Raw genomic sequence first — 15,898 nt, 5'->3', positions numbered from 1 at the left:
ATCAACGTTCAGTAAACGTTTGCAAGCTGCATGTTAGTTCCACCTCGCAGCGACAGGTTTGCTGTGACTTTCATGGCGGTATTGCACCTCCCCGTGAACCGTGGTTGGGAGCCACGTGCGAAATCAACCAGTTCTCATTTTTATTTCCTGTGGGGAAAGAAGGGACATGTTTATCTTGGGTGACGTGCTTCATCACTTGGTAGAACAGCTTTTGCCACAGAAACCAGGATGATCCCAGCTATGATTTGTATTCTGTGCTCAATGGTCGATCACAGCCAAGGGTGGCAGCAGGGGGTGCTCCAATCGCCCTCAGGATCCCAATGCTCGGGAGGGGGGAAATTCAACCAGGGGTGTCACTTCTGATTGCTATCCAGAGAGCCCTGCTGAGAAATGTGCATGTATGGACATCGGGTGAGAACAGGACTGTGCTCGATTGTGATACTCTGGAGAATTTGAAGAAAAATTCTCCTACATTTGTATCCCAAAACTTTGCGGAATAGTTACCTGACACTGATTCACAAAACAAACTCAGACATATTTCCGTAAATTAACAATAGAAGCTGTTACGTCCTAGCTGGCTTCCCAGTTTCCACCCTCCTTAAACTTGAGCTCATCCAAAACTCTGCTGCCCGTGTCCTAACTCGCACCAAGTCCCGTTCACCCATCTACCCAGTGCTCGCTGATCTACATTGGCTCCTGGTCCAGCAATGCCTCAAATTTAAAATTCTCGTCCTTGTTTTCAATTCTCTCCATGGCCTTGCCCCTCCCTATCTCTGTAACCTCCTCCAGCCCTACAACTCTCTGGGAACTCTGCATTCCTCCAATTCTGGCCTCTTGCGCGTCACCGATTTTCATCGCTCCACCATTGGCGGCCGCACCTTCAGCTGCCTGGGCCCCAAGCTCTAGAATTCCCCCCCTAAACCTCTCCGCCTCTCTATCTCGCTCTCCTCGCTTTAAGATGCTCTTTAAAACCTGCCTGTTCTCTGTCCTAATATCTTCTTATGTGGCTCGGTGTCAAATTTAGTTTGATGATGCTCCTGTGAAGTGCCTTGGGATGTTTTACTACTTCAAAGGCGCTATATAAATGCATAGTGGTTGTAGGAACGAAAAGTGTGCTGACACTCCCTGTCTGGTCTTGTGAGAAATGGCCACTTGAGGCAAGTTACCGGCAGGCAGTTGGTGCCCGTGGAATTGTACCTCAAGAAGAGTCTGCACTTTCTGGGGTCGAGGAGGCAGCGGGCCTGAGAAATTCAGTGGAGTGAAAAAGAAATCCTCCGACATTTCGACCCCAAAACCTTGGGGAATAAAGTTACCAGGCACTGATTCACAAAACAAACTCAGACATATTGGGCGTAGATTAACAAAATAAACTATAATTACAAGGGAGTTTAGGCACAGAACATTCCGGAACATACTTCAATTTGTCAGTTTCGTGCTGCCATTTGTTTCTGATGTGAGAGATCCCAGCTGATTTTCCAAAACTGAACAAATTATTGTTTAAAAACGAATTAAATGATAAGATTTAAGCTCATTTAATGATAACTCTTCTAAAACGCGTGTACAAAATGAATGCATTTCCCTGAAGACGTGAGTTTATGCAGGTAATCGGCAAAGAAATCATTTACAATATTTAACACTTCAGCTTGACACCCCTGAGAATCGACGCTTTTTATTTGGCTCGGTTAAGGCTGGTTGAGGTTGAAACTTGTGGTGTGAAAGTCTCTGAAATATGTAGGGGTAGATTTTCCACTTTGGGTGCAATCGGAAAATTGCACTTGGAATTGCGCTGGTCAGTTCAAGTTTCCGCTAAAATTATTTTGCATAATCACATGTAAAATCTTCCATGAACGAATCGGTTCATTCCATTGCAATTGGGAAGTGTAATAGAACGTAATTATTTATTTATTTTTTCTTTGCATTAAACAATATCCCTTGATGCATACAAGTGTGATAAACTGCAGTTTTATTAATGCAGCTGAAAATGGGTTTAACACAAAAAATAAGCATTTTTAATAAGAGTGTCCATTCCTCCACCTGTGAGTAACCTGATCTTAAATCATTGAAAATGACCGAAAAAAAAATATACTGAACCATTTACCAGTTTCATTGGTGCACAGCAGTCAGTTTCTTAGCAAATGAAATTTTTTAACATTTAAAACATTTCAATCGTGCCCACTAGTGCCTGTGCACGTAAGAAAACGAGCGCAATTTGAAGAGTCTCCTCAAACGGCACAGACTTGCCATCCTCGTTATTTCGATTTGGGGGGGTGGGGGGCGTTGTGTGGGCGGGGCCTGATCCGGGCGCAGTCATTTTTAAATCAGTATAAAAGGTCGCAGAAACTCGAACATACGTGAGTTTTGGGCGTGACGCACTTACGCTTAAAATTCCGCGATCTTTTTCACTGGTTCGGCGGATTACGCTGATATAACGAGCATAAACAAGAGGAAAGACCAGGCCGCATTATACAGATAGATAGACCGTGAAAAGGTGGATAGATAGACCGTGGAAAGGTGGATAGATAGACCGTGAAAAGGTGGATAGATAGACCGTGAAAAGGAGGATAGATAGACCGTGAAAAGGTGGATAGATAGACCGTGAAAAGGTGGATAGATAGACCGTGTAAAGGTGGATAGATAGACCGTGAAAAGGTGGATGGATAGACCGTGAAAAGGTGGATGGATAGACCGTGAAAAGGTGGATAGATAGACCGTGAAAAGGTGGATAGATAGACTGTGAAAAGGTGGATAGATGGACTGTGAAAAGGTGGATAGATGGACTGTGAAAAGGTGGATAGATAGACCGTGAAAAGGTGGATAGATAGACCGTGAAAAGGTGGATAGATAGACTGTGAAAAGGTGGATAGATGGACCGTGAAAAGGTGGATAGATAGACTGTGAAAAGGTGGATAGACCGTGAAAAGGTGGATAGATAGACTGTGAAAAGGTGGATAGATAGACTGTGAAAAGGTGGATAGATAGACTGTGAAACGATGGATAGATAGACCGTGAAAAGGTGGATAGATAGACTGTGAAAAGGTGGATAGATAGACTGTGAAAAGGTGGATAGATAGACTGTGAAAAGGTGGATAGATGGACCGTGAAAAGGTGGATAGATAGACTGTGAAAAGGTGGATAGACCGTGAAAAGGTGGATAGATAGACTGTGAAAAGGTGGATAGATAGACCGTGAAAAGGTGGATAGATAGACTGTGAAAAGGTGGATAGATAGACCGTGAAAAGGTGGATAGATGGACCGTGAAAAGGTGGATAGATAGACCGTGAAAAGGTGGATAGATAGACTGTGAAAAGGTGGATAGATAGACTGTGAAAAGGTGAATAGACCGTGAAAAGGTGGATAGATAGACTGTGAAAAGGTGGATAGATAGACTGTGAAAAGGTGGATAGATAGACTGCGAAAAGGTGGATAGATGGACCGTGAAAAGGTGGATAGATAGACCGTGAAAAGGTGGATAGAAAGACTGTGAAAAGGTGGATAGACCGTGAAAAGGTGGATAGATAGACTGTGAAAAGGTGGATAGATGCACTGTGAAAAGGTGGATAGATCGACTGTGAAAAGGTGGATAGATAGACCGTGAAAAGGTGGATAGATCGACTGTGAAAAGGTGGATAGATAGACTGTGAAAAGGTGAATAGACCGTGAAAAGGTGGATAGATAGACTGTGAAAAGGTGGATAGATAGACTGTGAAAAGGTGGATAGATAGACCGTGAAAAGGTGGACAGATAGAACGTGAAAAGGTGGATAGATAGACCGTGAAAAGGTGGATAGATAGACTGTGAAAAGGTGGATTGATAAACTGTGAAAAGGTGGATAGATAGACTGTGAAAAGGTGGTTAGATAGACTGTGAAAAGGTGGATAGATAGACTGTGAAAAGGTGGATTGATAGACTGTGAAAAGGTGGACAGAATAGACCGTGAAAAGGTGGATAGATAGACCGTGAAAAGGTGGATAGATGGACTGTGAAAAGGTGGATTGATAGACTGTGAAAAGGTGGATAGATAGACTGTGAAAAGGTGGATAGATAGACTGTGAAAAGGTGGATAGATAGACTGTGAAAAGGTGGATAGATAGACCGTGAAAAGGTGGATAGATAGACCGTGAAAAGGTGGATAGATAGACCGTGAAAAGGTGGATAGATAGACCGTGAAAAGGTGGATAGATAGACCGTAATAAAGGTGGATAGATAGACTGTGAAAAGGTGGATGGATAGACCGTGAAAAGGAGGATAGATAGACCGTGAAAAGGTGGATAGATAGACCGTGAAAAGGAGGATAGATAGACCGTGAAAAGGTGGATAGATAGACTGTGAAAAGGTGGATAGATAGACCGTGAAAAGGTGGATAGATAGACCGTGAAAAGGTGGATAGATGGACCGTGAAAATATGGATAGATAGACTGTGAAAAGGTGGATAGATCGACTGTGAAAAGGTGGATAGATAGACTGTGAAAAGGTGGATAGATAGACCGTGAAAAGGTGGATAGATGGACCGTGAAAAGGAGGATAGATAGACCGTGAAAAGGTGGATAGATCGACTGTGAAAAGGTGGATAGATGGACCGTGAAAAGGTGGAGAGATAGACCGTGAAAAGGTGGATAGATAGACCGTGAAAAGGAGGATAGATGGACCGTGAAAAGGTGGATAGATAGACTGTGAAAAGGTGGATAGATAGACTGTGAAAAGGTGGATCGATAGACCGTGAAAAGGTGGATAGATAGACCGTGAAAAGGTGGATAGATGGACTGTGAAAAGGTGGATTGATAGACTGTGAAAAGGTGGATAGATAGACTGTGAAAAGGTGGATAGATAGACTGTGAAAAGGTGGATAGATAGACTGTGAAAAGGTGGATAGATAGACCGTGAAAAGGTGGATAGATAGACCGTGAAAAGGTGGATAGATAGACCGTGAAAAGGTGGATAGATAGACCGTGAAAAGGTGGATAGATAGACCGTAATAAAGGTGGATAGATAGACTGTGAAAAGGTGGATGGATAGACCGTGAAAAGGAGGATAGATAGACCGTGAAAAGGTGGATAGATAGACCGTGAAAAGGAGGATAGATAGACCGTGAAAAGGTGGATAGATAGACTGTGAAAAGGTGGATAGATAGACTGTGAAAAGGTGGATAGATAGACCGTGAAAAGGTGGATAGATAGACCGTGAAAAGGTGGATAGATGGACCGTGAAAATATGGATAGATAGACTGTGAAAAGGTGGATAGATCGACTGTGAAAAGGTGGATAGATAGACTGTGAAAAGGTGGATAGATAGACCGTGAAAAGGTGGATAGATGGACCGTGAAAAGGAGGATAGATAGACCGTGAAAAGGTGGATAGATCGACTGTGAAAAGGTGGATAGATGGACCGTGAAAAGGTGGAGAGATAGACCGTGAAAAGGTGGATAGATAGACCGTGAAAAGGAGGATAGATGGACCGTGAAAAGGTGGATAGATAGACTGTGAAAAGGTGGATAGATAGACTGTGAAAAGGTGGATCGATAGACCGTGAAAAGGTGGATAGATAGACTGTGAAAAGGTGGATAGATAGACTGTGAAAAGGTGGATAGATAGACGGTGAAAAGGTGGATAGATAGACCGTGAAAAGGTGGATAGATAGACCGTGAAAAGGTGGATAGATAGACTGTGAAAAGGTGGATTGATAGACCGTGAAAAGGTGGATAGATAGACTGTGAAAAGGTGGATCGATAGACCGTGAAAAGGTGGATAGATAGACTGTGAAAAGGTGGATAGATAGACTGTGAAAAGGTGGATCGATAGACCGTGAAAAGGTGGATAGATAGACCGTGAAAAGGTGGATCGATAGACCGTGAAAAGGTGGATAGATAGACTGTGAAAAGGTGGATAGATAGACCGTGAAAAGGTGGATAGATAGACCGTGAAAAGGTGGATAGATAGACTGTGAAAAGGTGGATAGATAGACCGTGAAAAGGTGGATAGATAGACTGTGAAAAGGTGGATAGATAGACTGTGAAAAGGTGGATAGATAGACTGTGAAAAGGTGGATAGATAGACTGTGAAAAGGTGGATGGATAGACCGTGAAAAGGTGGATAGATAGACTGTGAAAAGGTGGATAGATAGACCGTGAAAAGGTGGATAGATAGACCGTGAAAAGGTGGATAGATAGACTGTGAAAAGGTGGATAGATAGACCGTGAAAAGGTGGATAGATAGACTGTGAAAAGGTGGATAGATAGACTGTGAAAAGGTGGATGGATAGACTGTGAAAAGGTGGATAGATAGACTGTGAAAAGGTGGATAGATAGACTGTGAAAAGGTGGATAGATAGACTGTGAAAAGGTGGATAGATAGACTGTGAAAAGGTGGATAGATTGACCGTGAAAAGGTGGATAGATAGACTGTGAAAAGGTGAATAGACCGTGAAAAGGTGGATAGATAGACTGTGAAAAGGTGGATAGATAGACTGTGAAAAGGTGGATAGATCGACTGTGAAAAGGTGGATAGATAGACCGTGAAAAGGTGGATAGATAGACTGTGAAAAGGTGGATAGATAGACTGTGAAAAGGTGAATAGACCGTGAAAAGGTGGATAGATAGACTGTGAAAAGGTGGATAGATTGACCGTGAAAAGGTGGATAGATAGACTGTGAAAAGGTGAATAGACCGTGAAAAGGTGGATAGATAGACTGTGAAAAGGTGGATAGATCGACTGTGAAAAGGTGGATAGATCGACTGTGAAAAGGTGGATAGATCGACTGTGAAAAGGTGGATAGATAGACTGTGAAAAGGTGGATAGATAGACTGTGAAAAGGTGAATAGACCGTGAAAAGGTGGATAGATAGACTGTGAAAAGGTGGATAGATAGACCGTGAAAAGGTGGATAGATAGACTGTGAAAAGGTGGATAGATAGACCGTGAAAAGGTGGATAGATAGACTGTGAAAAGGTGGATAGATAGACTGTGAAAAGGTGGATAGATAGACTGTGAAAAGGTGAATAGACCGTGAAAAGGTGGATAGATAGACTGTGAAAAGGTGGATAGATCGACTGTGAAAAGGTGGATAGATCGACTGTGAAAAGGTGGATAGATCGACTGTGAAAAGGTGGATAGATAGACTGTGAAAAGGTGGATAGATAGACTGTGAAAAGGTGAATAGACCGTGAAAAGGTGGATAGATAGACTGTGAAAAGGTGGATAGATCGACTGTGAAAAGGTGGATAGATCGACTGTGAAAAGGTGGATAGATCGACTGTGAAAAGGTGGATAGATAGACTGTGAAAAGGTGGATAGACTGTGAAAAGGTGGATAGATCGACTGTGAAAAGGTGGATAGATAGACCGTGAAAAGGTGGATAGATAGACCGTGAAAAGGTGGATAGATTGACCGTGAAAAGGTGGATAGATAGACTGTGAAAAGGTGGATAGATAGACTGTGAAAAGGTGGATAGATCGACTGTGAAAAGGTGGATAGATAGACTGTGAAAAGGTGGATAGATAGACCGTGAAAAGGTGGATAGATAGACCGTGAAAAGGTGGATAGATGGACCGTGAAAAGGTGGATAGATAGACTGTGAAAAGGTGGATAGATAGACTGTGAAAAGGTGGATAGATAGACTGTGAAAAGGTGGATAGATAGACTGTGAAAAGGTGGATAGATAGACCGTGAAAAGGTGGATAGATAGACCGTGAAAAGGTGGATAGATAGACTGTGAAAAGGTGGTTAGATAGACTGTGAAAAGGTGGATAGATAGACTGTGAAAAGGTGGATTGATAGAACGTGAAAAGGTGGACAGATAGACTGTGAAAAGGTGGACAGATAGAACGTGAAAAGGTGGATAGATAGACCGTGAAAAGGTGGATAGATAGACTGTGAAAAGGTGGATTGATAAACTGTGAAAAGGTGGATAGATAGACTGTGAAAAGGTGGTTAGATAGACTGTGAAAAGGTGGATAGATAGACTGTGAAAAGGTGGATTGATAGACTGTGAAAAGGTGGACAGATAGACTGTGAAAAGGTGGATAGATGGACTGTGAAAAGGTGGATTGATAGACTGTGAAAAGGTGGATAGATAGACTGTGAAAAGGTGGATAGATAGACTGTGAAAAGGTGGATAGATAGACTGTGAAAAGGTGGATAGATAGACCGTGAAAAGGTGGATAGATAGACCGTGAAAAGGTGGATAGATAGACCGTGAAAAGGTGGATAGATAGACCGTGAAAAGGTGGATAGATAGACCGTAATAAAGGTGGATAGATAGACTGTGAAAAGGTGGATGGATAGACCGTGAAAAGGAGGATAGATAGACCGTGAAAAGGTGGATAGATAGACCGTGAAAAGGAGGATAGATAGACCGTGAAAAGGTGGATAGATAGACTGTGAAAAGGTGGATAGATAGACCGTGAAAAGGTGGATAGATAGACCGTGAAAAGGTGGATAGATGGACCGTGAAAAGGTGGATAGATGGACTGTGAAAAGGTGGACAGATAGACTGTGAAAAGGTGGATAGATGGACTGTGAAAAGGTGGATTGATAGACTGTGAAAAGGTGGATAGATAGACTGTGAAAAGGTGGATAGATAGACTGTGAAAAGGTGGATAGATAGACTGTGAAAAGGTGGATAGATAGACCGTGAAAAGGTGGATAGATAGACCGTGAAAAGGTGGATAGATAGACCGTGAAAAGGTGGATAGATAGACCGTGAAAAGGTGGATAGAGAGACCGTAATAAAGGTGGATAGATAGACTGTGAAAAGGTGGATGGATAGACCGTGAAAAGGAGGATAGATAGACCGTGAAAAGGTGGATAGATAGACCGTGAAAAGGAGGATAGATAGACCGTGAAAAGGTGGATAGATAGACTGTGAAAAGGTGGATAGATAGACCGTGAAAAGGTGGATAGATAGACCGTGAAAAGGTGGATAGATGGACCGTGAAAAGGTGGATAGATGGACCGTGAAAATATGGATAGATAGACTGTGAAAAGGTGGATAGATAGACTGTGAAAAGGTGGATAGATAGACTGTGAAAAGGTGGATAGATGGACCGTGAAAAGGAGGATAGATAGACCGTGAAAAGGTGGATAGATAGACTGTGAAAAGGTGGATAGATGGACCGTGAAAAGGTGGAGAGATAGACTGTGAAAAGGTGGATAGATAGACAGTGAAAAGGTGGATAGATAGACCGTGAAAAGGACGATAGATAGACCGTGAAAAGGTGGATAGATAGACTGTGAAAAGGTGGATAGATAGACTGTGAAAAGGAGGATAGATAGACTGTGAAAAGGTGGATAGATAGACCGTGAAAAGGTGGATAGATAGACTGTGAAAAGGTGGATAGATAGACTGTGAAAAGGAGGATAGATAGACTGTGAAAAGGTGGATAGATAGACCGTGAAAAGGTGGATAGATAGACTGTGAAAAGGTGGATAGATGGACCGTGAAAAGGTGGATAGATAGACTGTGAAAAGGTGGATAGATAGACTGTGAAAAGGAGGATAGATGGACCGTGAAAAGGTGGATAGATAGACCGTGAAAAGGTGGATAGATAGACTGTGAAAAGGTGGATAGATAGACCGTGAAAAGGTGGATAGATAGACTGTGAAAAGGTGGATAGATCGACTGTGAAAAGGTGGATAGATAGACCGTGAAAGGTGGATAGATAGACTGTGAAAAGGAGGATAGATGGACCGTGAAAAGGTGGATAGATAGACTGTGAAAAGGTGGATCGATAGACCGTGAAAAGGTGGATAGATAGACTGTGAAAAGGAGGATAGATGGACCGTGAAAAGGTGGATAGATAGACTGTGAAAAGGTGGATAGATAGACTGTGAAAAGGTGGATAGATAGACCGTGAAAAGGTGGATAGATAGACTGTGAAAAGGTGGATAGATAGACTGTGAAAAGGTGGATAGATAGACTGTGAAAAGGTGGATCGATAGACCGTGAAAAGGTGGATAGATAGACCGTGAAAAGGAGGATCGATAGACTGTGAAAAGGTGGATAGATAGACTGTGAAAAGGTGGATAGATGGACCGTGAAAAGGTGGATAGATAGACCGTGAAAAGGAGGATAGATAGACCGTGAAAAGGTGGATAGATAGACTGTGAAAAGGTGGATAGATAGACTGTGAAAAGGTGGATAGATGGACTGTGAAAAGGTGGATAGATAGACTGTGAAAAGGTGGATAGATGGACTGTGAAAAGGTGGATAGATAGACTGTGAAAAGGTGGATAGATAGACTGTGAAAAGGTGGATAGATAGACTGTGAAAAGGTGGATAGATAGACCGTGAAAAGGTGGATAGATCGACTGTGAAAAGGTGGATAGATGGACTGTGAAAAGGTGGATAGATGGACTGTGAAAAGGTGGATAGATAGACTGTGAAAAGGTGGATTGATAGACCGTGAAAAGGTGGATAGATAGACTGTGAAAAGGTGGATTGATAGACCGTGAAAAGGTGGATAGATAGACTGTGAAAAGGTGGATTGATAGACTGTGAAAAGGTGGATTGATCGACCGTGAAAAGGTGGATAGATAGACTGTGAAAAGGTGGATAGATAGACTGTGAAAAGGTGGATAGATAGACTGTGAAAAGGTGGATAGATAGACCGTGAAAAGGTGGATAGATAGACTGTGAAAAGGTGGATAGATCGACAGTGTAAAGTGGATAGATAGATTGTGAAAAGGTGGATGGATGGACCGTGAAAAGGTGGATAGATGGACCATGAAAAGGAGGATAGATAGACCGTGAAAAGGTGGATAGATAGACCGTGAAAAGGTGGATGGATAGACCGTGAAAAGGTGGATAGATAGACCGTGAAAAGGAGGATAGATAGACCGTGAAAAGGAGGATAGATAGACCGTGAAAAGGTGGATAGATAGACCGTGAAAAGGTGGATAGATAGACTGTGAAAAGGTGGATAGATAGACTGTGAAAAGGTGGATAGATAGACCGTGAAAAGGTGGATAGATAGACCGTGAAAAGGTGGATAGATGGACTGGGAAAAGGTGGATAGATGGACTGTGAAAAGATGGACAGATAGACCGTAAAAAGGTGGATAGATAGACTGTGAAAAGGTGGATAGATAGACCGTGAAAAGGTGGACAGATAGACCGTAAAAAGGTGGATAGATAGACTGTGAAAAGGTGGATAGATAGACCGTGAAAAGGTGGATAGATGGACCATGAAAAGGTACTTGGCACAATTCGGCCTGGGTGGGTGAATAAACCTACTTCTGTGGATATACAATGCTGGGTACGGACATACCGACTGCTGTTGACAGATGTTGCCACAAATTGCTCACAATACGCCGAAAAGGCTGAGTCACTTTCTGAGAAATTAGAAACCTGGAGCTGCAGCCAGACGCAGCTCCTCAGGAAGTGGTTGACTGTGGAATTCCATCTCTCTCACTCTCTAGTTTCAGTTCACGGCCTTATCGTAAAGAGGAAAAGTATGTATTACTGGAGTTTTTTCTTCTTTTCCCCCTGAGGGGTGTAAAAGAGTTGAGCTCACTCTTTCGCTCGAACTCCTGTAGATTAGTGTACGGGACACACACGGGCTCTCGGGTCTACTGCTTGGTAATGGATTGCAAGGATCAAAGATGGAAGACTTTTAAACATGGTGAGTCAGTCAATCAGCTTGACTTAAAACAGCACCTCGGTGGAGGGAGGGAGGGAAGCACTCACCTTGAGTCTGAAAACCAGAGTTCCTTCAACTCTTCTGTAGACGCTTTTATAGCCGGAATGTTCCACTCGGAAAGCTGCGGGGTTTCTTTGTTGGCGGGAAGTAGGTCTTTGCCGCTCGACCAGGGCCTTCATTTTGGCGTTTCTGTCACTGACTGCCCAGGAATCTGGCTGTCGTCGCCAAACACGGTAGGTAGAAGGTGATAGTCTGCCTGCTAGGGAAGGGAATGAGGCTTCAGAAATGAGTTGGTCCTTGCTGAGACTTGTGGTGTGTGAGGCATAGTAACTGTTGAGGTGTTCCGGGCCGAATGGTGCCTGCTTACAGTGTTTGGAAAGCAGGCTGAGTTGTATTGGTTTATGTTCATGGACGCTCGCGTATCCTTACTTACTTTGTGCTTTTTGAAATATGTTAGAGAAGGAATTGATAGAAAGAAAGACTTGCATTTATATGGTGCCTTGCACTTTAAAGGCCAATGAAGTACTTTTTTGAAGTGTAGTCACTGTTGTAATGTAGGAAACACGGCAGTCAATTAAGATCCCACAAACAGCAATGTGATAATGACTAGATCGTCTGTTTTTAGGTGTTGATTGAGGGATAAATATTGGCCAGGACACTGGGGAGGACTCCCCTGCTCTTTGTCAAATATTGCCATGGGATCGTCCACCTGAGAGGGCAGACGGGGCCTGGGTTTAACATCTCATCCGAAAGACGCCACCTCTGACAGTGCAGCACTCCCTCACTGGAGTGTCAGCTTAGATTTTGTGCTCAAATCCTGATGTCACGTCACCAAGGAGCACGTGGGTGATAATGTAAGTGATAGTCAACAGGGAATCAGAAAGGGAAGACCAATTAACGTTGACTTCTTGAGGAAAGTACACCCTAAGGGGGACATTGGAAAGCCCTGTGATGTAGTGTACCTGCTCTACAGGTAATGGGTATAAATATTGGAGGTGGTTAATGAATTAACTGAGAGGTCACTTCTGGCAATCAAGAGCAGGAACCCTGGAGAATTTGTTCCTCCCCAATCCAAGGACTCTAAGGCCAATTGTAGAGCCCCAACCACTGCCCCCTCTGAGAACATCTAATGCAGCACAATCCTGGGATCTCCCTTGTCTGTAGGGCTCAGTTATTCACTGGATAAACTTGTTGAGCCATTTGTTGAACTGTTGGTGGGGAGTGGGGGGTGGTCTCTGACTCAATTTGAAGTCTACCTCTGATCTTTGTTACTTAAAGCAACAACTTTGCAGCTCGATGCAGCCTCTATTGAGCTGCACTGACATTCCATTGCTCACTGTCTGCTCAGCCGAATTGGTGTAGATGGGAGTTTGAATAGAGGAAAGGCTGACACGTGAATGATGTGAAATTTGAGTGAGGGGCAGGTGGGCCTACTGTCAGCAATTGGCGGAGACAATGAAGTCGACGGTGGAATCGTGGCACGGATACCATCCACCCCTCCTCCTCCTCCTCCTCCCCCCCTCATATTCTTGGAAACATTAAACTACTGTAAGTTCTAGTAACTAGAACTTACAGTAGTTTAATGTTTCCAAGAATATGAGGGGGGGAGGAGGTATAAAAACTAGGAGTGAAGTGGGGATTATGGGGAAGAGAGAGTAGCAGAAAAGGAAGCCCAAAAGAAGTCAATACTACATACGTGTTACTTCGATGGCGGGGGGAGACATCAAAACTTGTCATTGTTTAGTCCAAAAATACTTCAGACCGTATTACTACCCACTTCCTGATTTTGACAAATCTCGATTGCTGGTAAAACAGGAAGTGACATCAGCCATGGACTCGTAGTGCTCCCCGTCCCGATCTCAGGCTCTCTCTCCTTACAGTTGCACATCGCAGCAGGTGAAGTTCGTACCATTCGTGGCACGCTCTCTGAATTTGTTCACCAATTCTGACCCTTTCTCTCCTAATTCTCACTGGGCTTTGGTTACATGGGCACCAGCTGGCATCACTGCAGTGCCCATTCTTAGAATCGTACAGCATAGAAGGAGGCCATTCGGCCCATCTCGCCTATGCTGGCTATTTGAAAGAGCTATCCAATTAGCCCCACTACCCTGCTCTTTCCCCGTTGCCCAGCAATGTTTTCCCTTTCAAGTATTTATCCAATTCCCTTTTGAAAGTTACTGTTGAATCTGCTTCTACCACCTTTTCAGGCAGTGCATTCCAGATCGTAACAACTCGCTGCGTAAAAAAAATGTCTCCTCATCTCCCCTCTGGTTCTTTTGTCAACTATCTTAAATCTGTGTCCTTTGGTTACCGACCCTTCTGCCAGTGGAAACAGTTTCTCCTTATTTACTCTACCAAAACCCGTAATTTTGAACACCTCTATTAAATCTCCCCTTCACCTTCTCTGCTCTAAGGAGAACAATCCCAGCCTTTCTAGTCTCTCCACACAACTGAAGTCCCCCCATCCCTGGTATAATTCTAGTAAATCACCTCTGCACCCTCTCCTAGGTCTTCATGTGTAGACTTAGATAATTAGTATTGCTGGACTATTTGACTAGGGAGGGCCTCCCTATTTTATGTAGCTCAATATTTCATAAGAAAATGCATTTAACCAATGAATCTTTGGGGGGAATCCTTTGGATTGATATAAAATTGAGAGAAAAAAAGTTTGAAACTGCGTTATAGTAGTTGGTGCCACAGCAGATGTACCATCTGTTGCCATAACAGCCTTGACAGACAGGTGGCATGACAGAAACTAAAGTGAGGATTGGTCGCAGGCTGTCGTGAGTTTGAATTCAAACTCCTTGATGTTATGGCAGTGCCCCTCAATAAAGTAATGAGAATTCCCACCCTCTCGTTATGTTATAGAGGGGCTCTGTATCGAGGACTTTGCACACAGACTCAGTTCCTTGAAGGGTGAATGCAGGAGCGGTCAGGCACTGTTGCTGTAACACAATGGCTTCCGGCTTTCAGCCGTAGGAAGTGGCTGTTGCAGGAGGGGGTAAAGTGGGTGGGAGCTTACCCTGTGTTTCACTATTTACTCCTGGCGCATTGGAGCAGAATGCACTGTACCATGGATCAGCAGGAGACACGCACTGGACTGTGATTCATTCTAATCTCAGCTGTGGCATCATTGGGGAGCAGTGCGATCAAGGCCAGGCACTTTCCCACAGAGAGGAGCGGGAATCAGAGGGAAGAAAGTCATCTGTGGCAGCTCACGTCAATCTCCCTAGAACCTGGTCAGAGAGCTGCATTGGCAGAGACTTCTGAACAGGTTGGTGGCCGAGCCTCATGCTTGAGAGAAGGGAAGAAAGTAAGTGAGATACCAATTTTAAACAAAACAGTGAGGTGACTTTTGGGAAGAGAATTCCCTCCCAATGTGTCTGCTTCCTATTAGTACTGTGAGTGGGACATTGTCAGAACTGTTCCGTTGAATTATAGTCTTGTAGTTCACTATCAACCATATCCAGATGTCAATAAATTGCAGCAGTGTATTAAAATTTGTGCTCGCATCATTCATTTTTTATTGTATAACACTGTAGGTTATTGTAGGTCCTGGTATTGCCTGGAGTTCTATCTCAAATGCCAGTTTGCACAGATCGAACACATCTGCCAGTTCCGCCATTAATACTGCAGAGTGGAACTGAGCAATGTAGACCAGGGTGGTCGCAGGTTCTGCGATCTGTTTGTTGGTCTTAGTTGAGGTTAAGTGTCAACCGTATCTCAGTGGTAGCACTCTCGCCTCTGAGTCAGATAGTTGTGGGTTCAAGTCCCACTCCAGAGATTTGAGCACAAAATCTCGGCTGATACTCCAGTGCTGTACTGAGAGAGTGCTGCACTGTCGGAGGTGCTGTCTTTCGGATATGATATTAAACCAAGGCCCTGTCTGCGTTCTCAGGTGGACGTAAAAAATCCCACGGCACTATTTCGAACAAGAGCAGGGGAGTTCGTCCTGGCCAATATTTATCCATCTCTCAACTGACATCACTAAAACAGATGATCTGGTCATTATCACATTGCTGTTTGTGGGACCTTGCTGTGCACAACATTGGCTGGCATGTTTCCCTACATTATAACAGTGACTACACTTCAAAAGTACTTAATTGGCCGTAAAACGCTTTTGGGACGTCCTGAGGTTGTGAAAGTCGCTATATAAATGTAATTTTTTTCTTTCTTTAGTGGTAGCAACACTCCGTTTCCCTGGACTAGGGAGAGAGAAAAAACCCACCAGCAATCCCACTCCTGATTGCTGTTTAGTGACCCCTGCT

The 15,898-nt window shown here is 43.5% G+C and overlaps 1 protein-coding gene across 3 annotated transcripts in view; it reads left to right on the top strand.

Moving 5' to 3' along the window:
- gse1b (Gse1 coiled-coil protein b) overlaps positions 1–15,898 on the top strand; it is a 544,566-nt gene that overhangs the window by 270,237 nt on the left and 258,431 nt on the right. The gene's annotated exons all lie outside the window — the stretch shown is intronic.

The sequence above is a fragment of the Heptranchias perlo genome, chromosome 16 (genome assembly GCF_035084215.1).
Source record: "Heptranchias perlo isolate sHepPer1 chromosome 16, sHepPer1.hap1, whole genome shotgun sequence".
NCBI classification, from domain to species: Eukaryota; Metazoa; Chordata; class Chondrichthyes; order Hexanchiformes; family Hexanchidae; genus Heptranchias; species Heptranchias perlo.
The sequence above is the reverse complement of the archived record's forward strand: the minus strand, read 5'-3'. Positions and strand labels throughout refer to the sequence as shown.